Source organism: Benincasa hispida, chromosome 6 (assembly GCF_027475165.1).
Source record: "Benincasa hispida cultivar pf3 chromosome 6, pf3_genome.v1.1, whole genome shotgun sequence".
Classification (NCBI taxonomy): Eukaryota; Viridiplantae; Streptophyta; class Magnoliopsida; order Cucurbitales; family Cucurbitaceae; genus Benincasa; species Benincasa hispida.
This window is the reverse complement of record NC_143483.1, coordinates 52,762,858-52,775,506: the sequence shown is the minus strand read 5'-3', so window position 1 is coordinate 52,775,506 and position 12,649 is coordinate 52,762,858.

Below are 12,649 nucleotides of genomic sequence, written 5' to 3'. Positions count from 1 at the left end.
GCAACAGGCCCATTCGAGACTATGCGTCACCCAACCTCTACGAGTTCTCCCCAAGAACACCTTTCGAGTTATAGAGGGGGCGTAAGTCGAGTTTACATTACTTCAAAATTTGAGGCTGTCTTGCACATGTTTTAGTGACAAATCCTAAGAAGCTGGAACCTCGTTCAAGATTATGCTAATTTGTTGGTTACTCTAAGGAAACGAGAGGTAGTCTGTTTTATGACCCTCAAGAAAATAAGGTGTTTATATCGACAAACGCTACATTTTTAGAGGAATACCACATAAAAGCTTATAAACCACGTAGGAAAATAGTATTAAGTGAAGCTACTGAAGTATCAACAAGGGTTGCTGATGTAGTTGGTCCTTTATCAAGAGTTAATGAAGAAGCCAGCACTTCAAGTCAGTCTCATCCTTCTCAATCGTTGAGAATGCCTCAACTCAGTAGGAGGGTTGTGATACATCCTGATCGTTACTTAAGTTTAACTAAAACTCAGGTTGTCATACCAAATGATAGTGATGAGGATCCATTGTCCTATAAGCAGACAATGGATGACGTAGACATAGACTAATGAGTCAAAGCCATGGACCTTAAAAAGGAATCTATGTACTCCAATTCAGTATGGTAGCTTGTAGATCCACTTGAAGGGGCTAAATCCATAGGGTATAAATGGATTTATAAAAGAAAGAGAGATGTAGTTGGAAAGGTACAGACCTTTAAAACTAGACTTGTAGTAAAGGGTTATACCCAGAGGGAAGGGATTGACTATGAGGAAACTTTTTCCCTTGTTGCTATGCTTAAGTCTATAAGGATTCTCTTGTCCATAGCCACATATTATGGCTATGAGATTTTGAAAATGGATGTCAAGACTACTTTTCTAAATGGCAATCTTGAAGAGAATATCTTTATGTCTCAGCCCGAGGAGTTCATAGCCTAAGGTTAGGAATAAAAAGTTTGCAAGCTAAATCGATCCATTTATAGGTTGAAACAGGCATCCAGATCTTGGAACAATAGATTTGATACAACAATCAAATTTTTTGGTTTTGATCAAAATGTTGAACCTTGTATCTACAAGAAAATAATCAATGATAAAATAGTTTTCTTAGTACTTTATGCGGATGATATCCTATTCATTGGGAATGATCTAAGGTACCTTGCTGACATTAAGGAATGGTTGACAGCCCAATTCAAAATGAGAGATTTGAGAGAGGCGCAATATGTACTTGGGATCCAAATAATTAGGGATCGCAAGAACAGAACATTGGCTCTATCTTAAGTAACTTATATCGAAAAAATGTTGAACTTAATATTCGATACAGAACTCTAAGAAGGGTTTATTACCTTTCAGGCATGGGGTTCACTTGTCTAAGGAACAGTGTCCTAAGACACTTTAAGAAGTTGAGGATATGAGACGTGTTCCCATGCCTCAGTTGTGGGCAGCTTAATGTATGTTATGCTCTACACTAGGCCAGACATTTATTATGCAGTGGGAATAGTCAGTAGATACCAGTCCAATCCAGGGTTAGACCATTGGACTGCAGTTAAGAACATCCCCAAGTATCTTAGGAGAACGAGGGACTACAAACTAGTGTATGAAGCTAAGGATTTGATCCTGATGGGACGACTCTGATTTCCAAACTGACAAGGATTCTAGGAAATTCACATCAAGATCAATGTTTACCCTGAACGAGAGAGCTGTAGTATCGCATAGTATCAAGTAAGGATCCATTGCAGATTCCACTATGGAAACTAAGTATGTAGTTGCTCGTTAAGCAACAAAGGAAAATATTTGGCTCAAGAAGTTTCTAAGTGATTTGGAAGTGGTTTCAAATATGGACTTGCCAATTGATGTAAGGAAAATGGAGTAAATAAATATGTGTTCATTGTTCATTCTCCATGCGTCACTAGTCATGCGTTGAACTAAGGGATATGCAATATGCGTCTAAAAATCTATGCGATGACCATGCATTCCTGCCACAAGTTTTCTTGCTATCTCGCTAAGTATAACGAGAACACAAGTTTCTCGGGTACAACCACGAAAAAGGAAATGCTCACAGTGGTATTTGCACTGGAAAAATTTTGACAGTACTTAATCGGAACAAACGTGGTGGTGTACACTGATCACTCTGCGATCAAATATCTGATGACAAAGAAGGATGCGAAACCAAGACTGATACGGTGGGTGTTTCTCCTATAAGAATTTGACCTAGAAATCAAGGACTGGAAGGGCACCGAGAACCAAGTCGCTGATCATCTGTCAAGATTGGATGCGAGGTTCAGGAGGAAGAAAAAGATATTGAAGAAAGATTCCCCGATGAGCTGCTGATGTCAGTAGGCATTAATGTTCCCTGGTATGCGAACATTGTGAACTTCATCATTTGCGGCCAAGTACCAGAGGACTATACTTACCAGCAGAAGAAGAAGCTGAGACATGACGTCAAATTTTATTTTTGGGAAAACCCATTCCTATATCAACTCAGACCTGATCACATTTTACGTTGATGCGTTCCTGAGCACGAAGTCAAGCACATTCTGGAGCTCTGTCATGAGTCCCCTTACGGAGGATATTTTGGGGGGTAGCGGACAGCTGCAAAGGTCCAACAGAGTGGCTATCTCTGGCCAACATTGTTTAAGGATGCCCATGCCCACGTTGTTCAGTGTGATAGATGCCAGAGAACGAGGAATATGTCTAAAAGAAATGAAATGCCTTTAACGTCAATCTTGGAGGTCAAATTATTTGATATATGGGTAATCGACTTTATGGGCCCATTTCCACCATCAGAAGGTCATCACTACATCCTGGTTGCGGTTGATTAAGTATTAAAATGGGTTGAGGCCATCGCATGTGCCAAGAATGATGCGGCCATAGTGGCGAAGTTTCTCAAGAAGAATATCTTTGCCCGATATGGAACGCCATGGGCTTTAATTAGCGATGAAGGCTCTCACTTCATCAACCGCATAATCGCCAACCTGTTGACTAAATTTAATGTCAGCCATAAAGTTGCAACCGCTTATACCCACAGACTAATAGGCAGGCAGAGATTTCTAACCGAGAGATCAAAACTATCTTAGAGAAGGTAGTCAGTATCTCTAGGAAGGATAGGTCACCCAAGCTCGACGAAGCGCTGTGGGCATACAGGACTGCCTACAAAACGCCAATTGGCATGTCCCTATATGCCCTGGTCTTCGGAAAAGCTTGTCATCTGCCGCTCAAGTTGGAACATAAGGCGATATGGGCATGCAAGATGCTGAACTTTGATTTGGCAAGTGCGAGGAAAGTCTGAAAATTGCAACTGAACCAGCTGGTCGAATGGCGAAGGGACGCCTACGAGAATGCCAAGATCTATAAGAAGAGAACTAAGAAATGGCATGACGACTGCGTAGACAATCGAACATCCGTCGAAGGTCAACAGGTACCATTGTTTAACGCACATTTGCGATTATTTGCAGGGAAGTTGAAATCCCATTGGTCTGGGCCATTCCAGATCAAGATTATCTTTCCCCATGGCACAGTGGAACTGACAACTAAAGACGAAAATAACGCATTTAAAGTCAATGGTCAACGGATTAAGCCTTATTACGGGGGCGATGTGGATCGACGCATGGATACCATTCACTTGGGCAAGCAGGATTAACCGCTTGTGGAGGGATGCTATTGTGGTAATTCTGAAAACTTTCTCCAATCAGCATCCCTATCTATGATTACTTGCTTTCTTTACAGCTTTTATTTACTGCTTTCTAAAATTACGTTATTTACTGCTTATTAGAATTAGCCTTTCATGCTTTCTGTATTTTCCTTCAATTTAATTCATTAGTATCTTTCCATGTCATGTTTAATTCCTTTAATTCGTAGGCATTAGTAGCGATGTTCTTAAAAGTTTTGTGAATGACTGGATGAAACGTTGAACACCGCAAAGTCTTTTCGACTTGCATTATTGATGAATTAAAAAAAAAATAAAAATTGGTATATAATGCGATGATGGGTGCATTCCATGATAACAGATACACTTTGCGTCCATTACACCCAAATGCATTGCATTGAGGGGTGTGTTGCGCTCGTATGTGTTCTTTACCCGTCCTTAGCGAAGATGCACTATGTTGAGGTAGTGTTGCGCTGGTAGAAATACCATGCGCCCATCCTCCAGAAATGCGTTGAGTTAAGGGATGTGTTGTGGGAATACATGCGTTGTTGCCCATCCTCAAGAAAAATGTATTTGCGTTAATGGAAGTGCGGTGTAATTTTTAATCGTGCACCTGTCTGAATCAAATCCAAAAGATAACTACAATTCATTATTTTTCTATGCTTAATTAAATTCTTTGATTCTTTGTACAAGCAAAAGTTTTGCATTGCGATATTTGTAATTACTTGTATACTTAGTTAATTTTCAATACAACTGAGTAGCAATTCTCTTTATATTCCTGTGCCTCTTCTTTATCATCCTTTGTCAACTTTGCAATATTCTTGATCTTTTGTTATGCATTATTCATTGCGTTGCCATGATGTATAATATGCATATACTTAGAAACATTTCCCACACCTTGTATTTTCTAACTAACACTTAGTTAATTCGTAGCTATAGCAATGTTTTACCTTTTATCCTTCAAAATTCTGCTCAAACCTTCTTTTTGAAATTTTGTCTAAGTGTTGTCTATTTTGTCCAAACAACGCAATGAGAACCTTGCGCATATCTAAATTTGGGGGTGGGGAAGGTCTGAGTAAATGAGATCAAGAGTATGCAGTCATTAAGAAAAATACGCTCATTACCATTAAAAAAAATCATATAAACTCCAATGTCAACGCAAGGGAAAACCTCAAAAACAATCCCAACCTGATAAGAGTTAAGTTGTGAAAGAAGCCTGCTCGTAGTTGAATGTTCGCATGACACCCGTGGGAGCAAGCCAAAACGAAGGTGGGTTTCCAAGAACAACGCAATTTGAAAAGCAAAAAAAAATGAGAAAGAAAAATAAAAGAAACAAGAGACAACTCCTCTGAAATTCATGAGTTAAAGTTGAGATTGGCATGCAACCGTAGTTGGATGTTCGCATGACACCCGTGGGAACAAGCCAAAACGAAGTGTGTAACCATGATCAATAGTCTTTAATAAATGACGCAAAGTTTAACCACCGCATCCAGACGCATCAAGTTGTTTTGACAAGAAGAGGTAAACATTCTTTTTAAAACTAGAAAAGTATTTTTGAGCAGAAATTTGTAGTATAGAAGAATAAAGTAGGGCTTTGTTAGGAATTAGCAAGGATAGAAGGAAATTTCGATGTTAAGTAATGTGCCTAAGTGGAGCATTCGGAGCAATCAATCGACGCAAAATTTTGGATAGGTATTGAGCATTATTGCCTTAGTAGAAGATATGCTTGAGGACAAGCATATATCTAAATTTGGGGGTGTGATAACTTGTAGAAATACAAGATATTTATCCTGCTTTATTTAGATATTACGGCCAAAAGAAAGGAAAGTTGCGTCAATTGTAGAGAAATTAGCTAAGAAATGCGAGAATTATAAATTGTTGTCAATACATCCACTGACACCATTGACACCATTGCGATAGTAGAAAAGAATATTTCAAGTCTGTTTTGCAGGAAATCAAGTCACCGCATGTGTTCATGGCTCAAGAGAAAAAGAACAATGCATTTACGTCACATTGCGCCAATCATTCAGAAATGAATAGACGATCAGGCACATGCAACAATCGATCAAGAACTAAGCGATTAACGCAATCTCAACCGCATGCGGTAATCAAAAACAACACCGCATGCGGGCAAACGATTGAAGATGCAAAAGAGCAATGCAATTGTGGAGGATCCTGACACGTGTGCAGCTGACCGTTGTGCATTTCTGATGGGATTGATCGCGTAATAGAATGAATATTCACTCCACCATTTCCAGAATTGCCATAACAATAAAGTGGGGTCCACACTGCAGAGAGTCAAAGCTGAGCCTATAAATAGTCTCTGAAATTCTATTGGAAAATATACTTGATATGGGCATATTTTGATATTTGTATATTGAGAGAGAGACTGGTCTGAAGAGCTTGATCGGAGAAGATCGAGGAAGATTTAAGAGACAAGGCCAAGAGGTGAGTCTTAGGGTAAATCCTTCCCCACCATTGAAGCTCTGAACCAAGGTCACTTCTAACGGATGAACAAGCCTGAGAGGGAAGCTCTTCTCTTCATCCACTCCATCCGCAAGCAAGCAAATCCACCGTCCAGATCTGTGTCAAGACGTTGGCACTTTTCTATATTTGTTTCTATCTCTTTATCATCAATTGTATTCATCTTCTTAGTCTATCATTCACACCATGTATTAGACGCTAAATATTAGTATTGAATGTCATGATCATTCTCATCTCCATCTTTCTGTCTATTTCCGTTCCTCCATTAATTGCTTTCTCCATGATGTTTTCTTAATCCCTTGGTAATTAGCATGAATCTAACAAGTGAATTAATCTGTGCTAAGGAGATAAATATGTTTAGCTAAAGCATGCTAGATGGCATCTTCACCTGTGAGAGCAGAAGTGAAGATGCCATTCCTCCTGTCGAGAGAAGGTTGGAAGAATGCGTTAACTAAAACGAGAAGTACTTCCAAAGATGGAAGCAACCTTGCATTCATTACGTTCGTCTCTGTTTCACCACAAGGATGTGGGAACGTGGCCGATCACCAAGAGGTGTATGCCAAGGGAAAGCGAAACCATAGTTATATCTTTAACGGAATTAATGAACTTGCGATGTTTATATTAATTACCTTTCTATTTCTGTTTCATACATAAAGACTTGCCACCGCATAACACGACCCTTTGTATAATCTTCATAGTCAATCTTAAACTCAGTATCATGTATCAGTATCCTGTATCTTGTATCATAATAGCTTAGGTTTACTTTTATCGCACTTTATTTTATTATCGCAACTTTACTTTACCGCAATATTTTACTTTACCGCAATTTAAATACTTGTACATACACACTCTTTTTATTAATTGAAAAACCTCCGGTCGCATATATCACGAACGTAACGCATTAACTAAGCAATCCTTGTGTTCGACCTTGGATCATTCTAAGAAACTTGCATTGGAATTATACTTGGTTTCAGCACAAGGAAACTTGTGACAACGCATAGCATACTACAAGCATTCCATTAATAACGCATACAACTTGAAGTAGTATCGCATAAAATCTGAATAAGCATAACACATCATCCACATTCCCTCTCCATCATTCATCACTGTCCATGTGCTTATTTAGAATCATCGCATCATTTTATGTTAAACTTGCGTTATAATCATCCATGCGTTGTGTGACATAAGACAAGATCAAATTTATACGTTACAATGACCTAGGCAACTTAGTCTTAATCCTGAGTATATTATGAACTTCTGTTCACGAGGGATTGTCCTTTGATTTGTATGGGTGAGATTGGCCAGTTCGTCGATTCAATAAGCCTACCATTTTTTAGACAATACTGAGTGGTGAGCTGGGAACATAATAATACAAGATGAAATTCACTCATTCCCATCTTCAGGGTAAGTAAATGAGTGTTCCTGTCTTCACTAAAGGATATTAAAGAGGAATGATTTGAATTTTTTAAATCGATTTGATGCAATTGTAAAATATGATTAATATATAATTGATTATGGATGTGATCTATAATTCAAATTAAGTTGGAAAGAAAAATTTGAATGAGATTCAAATAATTAATTCAAGTGAATTAGATTTACAAAGAATTAATTAATAAATAGAGAGGTGTTGCAAATAGAACATACGATGTTTATGATAATTAAATATATATACACATTAAATTGGATTTAATGTATAAATATTTATTTAATTAATGTGCTAATTAATTAAATAAGTGTTATTTAATTAATTGTCTACAAGGAAAAATTGAAAAAAGACTTAGAGAAGGGAATTGACCCTTCTCTATATAAAGTCCTCTTTATGGCCTTTTTGGGACAAACATTCATTGTGCAAAATTTTCCCTAAGCCACAAAAAGAAATCCTCTTCTACTCTCCCAAAGGTTTTTCCTCTTCACTCTCTTCCAATATTTGGATACAACCTATCCTTCTATTGGAATCTTTGAGAATAACAAAGTTATTCTCATGGTCGTGTTCAAGATTGTTCGAGGAGACGTTCGTATACAAGATCGTTGGACCGTCTTTTGTTGGAATATCAAGAGGATTGTTTTAGGAGCTTGGGAATCTATAAATATTAGAATGGTTCTTTCCTTTCTCTAAAACATGTTATTTCACATGTTTATTCAACACATATTTTGTTTTAGTACATTGATTTTGTTTATGTAAACATTTATTTGCAGGATGTAAGGTGTTCACACGCTTCCACTTGGGATTCGAATCCCATCAATCATTACTTGCTATGAGTATGTCATCGACATATAACACCAAAAAGGTTGATTTACTCCTATTGAACTTGTGATATACATAATTTTCCACTATATTCATGATAACTTGTAGAAATACAAGTTATTTATACTGTTTTATTTAGATATTGCGGCTAAAAGAAAGAAAAGTTGTGTCGATAGTATTCAAATTGGCTAAGAAATGCGAAAATTATGAAATGTTATCAATACACTCACTAACACAATTGCGATGGTAGAATAGAATTTCAGTTTTTGTTTTGCAGGAAATAAGTCACCGCATGTGTTCATGGCTCAAAGACGAAATGAACAAAACATCTACGTCGCATTGCACCCATCAATCAAGAACGAAGAGATGATCAACGCAATGACGGCGCATGCGACAATTGATCAAGAGCTTTAGCGATCAACGCAATTTCAACCGCATGCGATAATAAAAAATAACACCGCATGCGGCGATAGATCGAAGATATGAAGAGCAACGCATTTGCGGAGGATTCTGACAAATGTACAACTTTTAGTTGTGCACTTCTGACGGATTGATTGCGTAACAGAAGGAATTTTCCATTCCGCTATTTCAGGAATTACCATAACTATACAGTGGGGACCACAAATTCAAAGAGCCAAGGCCTCGCCTATAAATAGCTTCTTCAAATTCGCTGAAAAGATATATAGATATAGATACTGGTACATACATGAATATATAGAGACGTGCATATACTGATTCTGAGAGAGAGGCTGGTCTGAAGCGACTTACAGAGTAGATCCGAGAGAACCACGAGACAAGGCCGAGAGGTGAGTCTCTGAGCAGAGAATTCTTCCAATTCCCGTAGTTGAAGCTCTATGCGAAGGTCAATTCTACCGGGAAAGTAAGCCTAAGAGGGAAGCTTTCCTCTCCACCACTTCCACATGCCGGCAAGCACTATCTCCGATCGGGATCTGTGTCAAGATGTTGACACTCTTTCCGTATTTTTTTCTAAACTCTATTTCATCTTTTGTAATCTCTCATTCACAACATGTATCGAATGCTTAATTTTAGAATTAAATGTTATGATAGTCATCATTGTCATCTCTCTGTCTCCTTCTGTACATTCATAATCCATTTTCTCCATAATGTGTTCTTAATCCCTTGGGAAAATAGCAAGAATTAAGCGAGTGAGTTAATTTATGTTAAGGAAATAAATAAGTTTAGCTAAAGCATGCTCGACGACATCTTCACCTGTGAGAGCAGAAGCGAAGATGTTATTCCGCCTATCGAGAGAAGGTTGGAAGAATGCGTTAACTAAAGCAAGAAGTATTTCCAGAGATGGGAACAACCTTACGTTCATCATGTTCATCCCTGTTTCACCATAGAGATATGGGGATGTGGCCGATCACCGAGAGGTGTACGCCAAGGGAAAGTGGAACCTTAGTTGCATCTTTAACACAATTGACAAACTTGCGATGTTTTTACTCTTTACTCTTTCTCCTTCTACTTCATTCATAAAGACTTGCCATCGCATACATCGATTCTTTGTACAACTTCACAGTCAGTTCTCGACCTCAGTATCGCATATCATGTATCTTGTATCTTGTATCATATTAGTTTAGGATTTTACTTTATCAACACAAATTTTATTTCATCGCAATTTATATTTCTGTATAAACCACCATTCTTTATTCATTGTTAAAAACTGGTCGCATGTATCACTTAAGTATCACATTAACAAAAACAATCCCTGTGTTCGACCTCAGATCATTCTGAGAAACTTGAGTTGGAATTATACTTGGTTTCAGCGCAAGGAAACTTGTGACACACACTACTTCATCGCATACTACAAGCAACTCATTAACAACGCATATAACTAGAATGTAGTATCGCATAGAAATGTCTTTATCACAAGCACTTGAGCGTATATAGTACTTCATATTCATATTTGTCCACATGCTTAAATTAAAAGATATAAAAAAATATTGTTACAAGTTTATGGTGACGTTGTCGGGGATTGATAACGGTTAGTGTTGAATACTTTTGTGGTATTTTGCAGGACAGATCTCTTTGTATTATCTGTTTAACACGAAGAACAGGTTGACGGTTTATGAGTATTGGAACCGATCCAAAATTCGAAGCTGACTCAGAGATCGAGCGTACTTTTCGCGCAAGGGCACGTCAGAATAGAGCTAGGCGAAGAAGAGTCAATATGCAGATAATAATGAAGGGCCCGAAGGAAATCAAGGGGCAAATCGGCCAGCGCAAGACCCTGTATTTCTTGCTATTGTCTGCAATATCCCCATGAGGAATTATGCGGTGCCCAATCTCTACGACTTCTCGCCTAGAATTTCATGACCAATGGTTGAGGAGAACACACGTTTCAAAATAAAGTCGGTCATGCTCCAAATGGTACAAAACACGAGGCAATTTGGAGGTCTACAAGGTGAAGACCTGCATGCCCATCTGACTAGCTTTGTGGAAATGTGCAGTACTTTCTCCATCTCTGGCGTCACCCCAGAAGGAATCAGACTTTACCTCTTCCCATACACACTGAGGGATGAGGCTAATATATGGGCTCATTCGTTGGAGCCAAACGAAATAACATCATGGGACCAGTTGGTGGAATGGTTCATGAAGAAATTCTTTCCTCCAACAGTCAACGCAAGAAGACGAAAGGATGTGTTGAATTTTGAGCAAATGAATAATGAGACTCTGAGCACTACTTGGGTGCGTTTGAGAAGGTTGGTAAAAAATTGTCTGCATATCGGGATTCCCGATTGCGTTCTGATGAAAACATTTTATAACGGCTTGAATAGATCAACGCAAGCCGTTGCTGATGCCTCTGTAGCGGGAGGATTCATGGATAAGACCTACACAGAGGCCAAGGTCATCCTTCATCGCATTTCACGAAACACGGATGACTGTGTGGATGACGGGTACGGGGGTAGAGGCTCCGAGAGAAGAAGAAACGATAATGCCATTGTACCATTGGATACAATGACAACTTTGGCCGCACAAATGGCTGCGGTGACCTCTCTTCTACAAACGATGGCAGTTAATCAAGGTGCCCTCTCTCAAATTTCAGCGCAACCTAATGCGCCGGCACAAGTGGCCGCAATAAGTTGCGTCCAATGTGGAGGGGGCCATGCTGTAGAGATGTGCCCATCAAACCCATAACAAGTGTTTGCTATCCAGAACAACCCATACAACAATACTTACAATCCCGGTTGGCAGAATCACCCTAACTTCGGTTGGGGAGGGAATCACAACCAAGGGGGGCCGAGTAACCATCAGAGCAATAATTTCGAGAATCGAGGAAATTCTCCACCTTTTCATCAGAATCAGAATCAGGGTCATCAACAGCAACCACAAAACCAACCGTCCTCCTCAAACACCTCTGCCAATTCATCATCATTGGAGTCCCTGCTGAAGCAGTATATTGAGAAAAACGATGTAGTCATGCAGTCGCAGGTGTCTTCAATAAGGAACTTGGAGATCCAAGTTGGGCAGCTGGCAACCGAGCTTCGCAATAGAACACCGGGAACGCTGCCAAGTAATTCAAAAGCCCCTGGATCTCACGGGAAGGAACAATGTCCTTGATGGCATTGTGCAGGCAAGCTTGACCGCCTGCAGAGATGTGGATTGCGATAATCATGGGAAAATTGTCTTTCAATCCATATCTCTAAAATCTATGTTTAATTGCTTTCTTAATTGCCTTCTTTATTGCTCTATGCATTGCGCTATTTATTGTTTCCTTAAAACTAGCTTTTATTGCTTTATGAATTTACTTTTTATTTAATTCAATTGCGTTAATTTTCGTGCTTTGTTCAATTTCCCTACTTATATGCATAAGTTGCATTTTTTTAAATTTGTTGTGAATGACTGATGTAAAAGAAAATGAATACCATAAAGTCCTAACGACTTGCGTTGATGAAAATATATATATATATATATATATATATATATATATATAAAATTAAAAAATTAAAAATAGAAATAACAATCAACTTCCAGTATGCATTGCGATGATGAGTACGTCTTGTGCTAACAAGATACACTTTGCGTCCATCTTTCACAAATGCATTGCGCTGAGGGGTGTGTTGTGCTCGTATGTATTTTTCACCCGTCCTTAGCGAAAACGCACTATGTTAAGGTAGTGTTGTGCCAGTAGAAATACCATGTGCCCGTCCTCCAGAAGTGCATTGAGTTGAGGGGTGTGTTGCACTGATACATGCGTTGTTGCCCGTCCTCTGCAAATATGCATTTGCGTTAATGGACGCATTGCGTTAATCTTAACCT